Here is a 4,375-nt window from a genome sequence, read left to right as displayed (position 1 = left end):
TTCAAATGGTGTACAGGTCTCAAAACGACTCCAATATGGCTGAAATTTGGAGGGCAAATAGAAGAGGCAGAGACAAACAACTTTGATGAAGGAAAGTTTTTGATCTGAGGTCCCGATCAAGAGGTTTCAGGCGTGCAAACAGGCTGCAGCAGGGGGGTTTTTTTTTCTTGGCTAGAGCTTTGGTTAGAGCTTCGTGCTGATAATGTGTTGTAAAACACAAAAGTTTTTGAGAGAGAGAGAGAGTTTGGACACAGAGAATCATATTGTGTGTCTTATTCATCTCACCATGAGGAGCCTTATATAGGACTACATGGTGTGTACAAAAGGGCAATGCTTAATTACAATCCAATCACTCCTACAATTACAACCTATCAATCACCAATCTATAGGGATAGACACCTATTACTCATCATCTATTTACATGATTATCCACAAATATTTACAACAGTTTTATTATATTGTTGCATCAATTTATCAGGCAAAGGAGTATGAAGATGCTAAGGTACTTGAACACTGCTAGGCAAAGGAGTTTACATAGAAAGACCAGTGACGCACTGGAGTAGCTATGGCACATGGGATTTAAGGTCTTGCACGCCATAATCTTGGGGAGGCATTCACATAGAGACCTCCATCAATTGGTAGGGTGACCATGGTCTTGTAAGCGACCATTTTTTTTTCATCAGCTAGCTTGAATATATAGCTGCCTAAAAGCACAGCAGAAAAGATCTTCATCTGCGTATAGGCATGTTCCTTTCCAAGACAAATTCTTGGACCAGCCTGCATGTAATCACAGAATCTCATCATAAATCACATTAAGTAGCTTCTTTTCCTTTATGTTTTAACAAGATGTGCAACAGCTAGCAGTGAGTGAATGAGTGATTTCAATATATTTTCTTACACTGAAGGCTATGAATTTATAAGGGCTTTCGTCTTGGAAAAGACCACTTTCATCGAGCCATCTCTCTGGCATAAACTCTTCTGCATCATCTCCCCATAGAGATTTCATCCTTCCCATTGCATAAGGTTGGTATACCACCATGTCCCCCTTTTTGACACTAAATCCATCTGGCCAGGTACATCAGAAAAGCACATCCTCATGTTCTATAAATGGCAGCATCACACAAACAAACTTATTGGTAGAATATATGATTCAAATCCAGAAATGTTAGAAATTGTAACATTACAAGTATCCATTGATGCATATTGGATTTACTTACCATTGGAACTGAAGGATAGAGTCTGATTGTTTCACTTAAAGCTGCATGCATGAAGATATTGCATTTTGTTAAGGGCTTCTTGATCAAGGCTTGCTGCAAGCTCATCAACACTTGAATTATCTTTCAAATTTATTACTTCTCTAACTTCCTGTGCAATCTTTTCCTGTATGTGAAGATGCTTGCACATCATATAAACAAACCATGAAAGAGAGCTAGCTGTCGTATCTTGCCCAGCGACAGTAACACAGAGGACCATGTCTCTCAGGTACTTTGGATCAGTATCTTCTATTTCTAAACGCCTTGAAACCAAATCTCTTTTCTTCAGCTGCCATTAATCCTCATTATTAGTAATGATAACATACCAAGTTTCCTTTCAGAGAAGGAAAAAAAAAAAAAAAGTTAATTTACTCTACTAGCTAAACAGTGCATGTAAGGTAACTCAGATAGTTTGTCTTCTGGATTCTGGATAGTTTCAATCTTGCTTTTGATTAATTTATTCACAAATTGATCGATCTCTTTGATGTTTTTCTTTAGCTCTGCTTCCTTACCGATGTTTAAGAAGCGTTTGATCTTCCAGAACATATCAAACAACCGATACAGGGTAGCTTCTTGCCCCGATTCAAAAGCATGGGAAAAACGGTTACCTTCGTCATCTTTTCCACTGATGCTGTCTAGTTCGTTACCAAGTAGAATCTTGATGATTGAATCCAAGGTTGATTTCATAAACAAATCCTTCCAAAAAACACAAGATTTATGTAATTTCAAATAACTATGACAACTTAAGACCAAAAATAAAAACAAATATGACAATTGAACATTCCACACATACAATTTTTTTTTCCCACTGAATTACTTCATATATATATATATATATATATATATATATATATATCATTTACAACTCCATGGATTATCAGTCAAGAGAATAAAGTTTATTATTTAATGGTAAGTCAGCTGTCACATAAGGTGGTTTCTAGCTGGTGATAGAAATGGTGAAATTGCTCATATTGTTGTGGTTCAGGTGGTGAAGAGGCACAGGGATATTTTCACTCACCTACATGCAATGGCTTTTGTTTGAGTAACACTGAAGTCCTCAATGGGTCTGTATGTCTTATATAATAACAATGCAATGCGATCAGCGAAACACTAAAAGGTTGCAAACATACTTGGATCTCTATTGCCTGGTTGCTGGTTGCAGCTTCATAAATTATGCCAGCAAGTTTAACTGCATTGGTTTTGAAAACTGCACTGCTGAAGTCTCTCACTACTTTTGTTGAGAACTCAGCGCTCATCACCTTCCTCTGATGCTGCCATTTTTCCCCCGTCCACTGCGAAGATCCCATCGCCTAATCCATCTGACAAAATGCTGTAAAAATACGACCCCTGCAGTATGTTGGAACTATAACTTGAATGGCACATATATATGTATGAATTTAACTTCTATGTATTTAAGCATTACACATCATACCTTGCCATAATTAGTGAAGTTTGTTTTCAGCACATATTCCACATTTGCAGGATCTGCTGTGTAAACCGCACCTTTGAACAAGTCGAGCATCCTGTAAGTTTTGTATTTGCACGCAAGCTCAGTCATGTAATGGTGCAGACTAGGGAAGTTGATAAGTGGGTGCACGACAGTTCCGGCAATAGGATGGTATCTCTTATTCTTGTCACACAATTTTTGGGCACGGTGTCTAACCACAACTACAGCTAAAACTAACGCTAAACTCAATGCTACCGCTGTGGAAGCAAAATCCATGAGTGTTGATGAAGATTATGGTAGCAGAAGAAAGAAAGCTTTTCTGTTTGTGCCGACTCCCTATCCAACTATCCCAGACTAAATATATGCATGGGAACTCGGCGGTTATTGAACAATGATGAAGTGAACAAGGCTTCACTCCAACATATGGGGACCGATATAATGGCATTGAACCTGTTGCTGTGATTGGAAAGAAATGACATGGCTGGCCAAATCTCCATCGCACATTCCTTATCAGTTATCACGAAAGTTTTTCTAGATTGCTCTGACTAATCACTTAATCAGTGAAGCTGGCTTATGATTTTCTATCTAGACTAACAGTTCACTAGTCATGGTTTAACATTATCCTAGCTATTTCATTCTTCTGTCTACATTTTTCATGCCCATGCTTTGCTTACCGGATAACTCAACTCGTGCTCCGGAACAGAACGACACTGAATGCAGCAAAGGATTGTTGATCCAATAGCCCGTCCTAGATACAGACGAGTTTTGGGTCATATTTTATTTTTTATTATTTGTGTGTGTGTGTGTTTGCGCGCGCAGGGACTTGACAAAATTTCACTAAACCATGCATGGTAATTGAGCACAGCCAAGCTAGATATAGACATGTTTTGTGGCAGCTGGCGGTCTAATCACTACTATAGCAAAAATTACTGTCAAGCTCAATGCTACAGCAGTGGAGAACAAATCCATGTCAACTAAAGGAGCACTTGTCTTTCTCATTCGATTTCAATTGCAGATCTGGATGTTATATGGGTTTGGAGATGAGCAAGGCTTGGACGAAGCAAGCTGATCCACCAGACCACCATTGATCGGACCTCATTACCAACTGGGAATGCAACCACGCTTTGAGGCCGAAAGCACATACCATACCATTTGACTTGATGTACTCAACTACTCAATCTGCTGTGGTGTCTTGTTTTATTTGTTGATCGGATTTCAAGTGTTGCCTTCTCTGTTTTGCTTATCACTACTAACTAGCTAGTCACTTTAGAAAGCAAAGACTTTTTTGGTCGCCAAGTTGCCAACAACTTGGCATTAATGAATAATTGATAGCTGTAAATGAAATAATTAAGCTAATTAAAGCATGAAGTTGATTATACTAGCTCACCACCTAACATCGATTTCGTCCAAATGAATGCTGTTATCCCAGCACTGGTGATCGAGATTGGTACATTATTGCTAGAATGTGATATATAAAGAAAATGATAGCTTTGGCATAAATAAGTCACCTAATTAAGAAGCTAATCCAGCTACTTGAAACTGCAAGTAATCTTCTTCACATGTATCGTGAGCTTAGTAATAGAGCATGACTTTTTGAATATATTTGAACTTGTGGAACTATCAAACCAATTTTTTTATATTTAAATTTTGTTGAAGGATATCGACATTTAGTGTG

General features: G+C 38.1%; 1 pseudogene; it reads right to left on the bottom strand.

Moving 5' to 3' along the window:
- Window positions 1-451: 451 nt before the first annotated feature.
- LOC112171821 lies at window positions 452-3,036 on the bottom strand (annotated as a pseudogene).
- Between the last annotated feature and the right edge of the window lie 1,339 nt (window positions 3,037-4,375).

The sequence above is a fragment of the Rosa chinensis genome, chromosome 1 (genome assembly GCF_002994745.2).
Source record: "Rosa chinensis cultivar Old Blush chromosome 1, RchiOBHm-V2, whole genome shotgun sequence".
In the NCBI taxonomy this organism is placed as follows: domain Eukaryota; kingdom Viridiplantae; phylum Streptophyta; class Magnoliopsida; order Rosales; family Rosaceae; genus Rosa; species Rosa chinensis.
The sequence above is the reverse complement of the archived record's forward strand: the minus strand, read 5'-3'. Positions and strand labels throughout refer to the sequence as shown.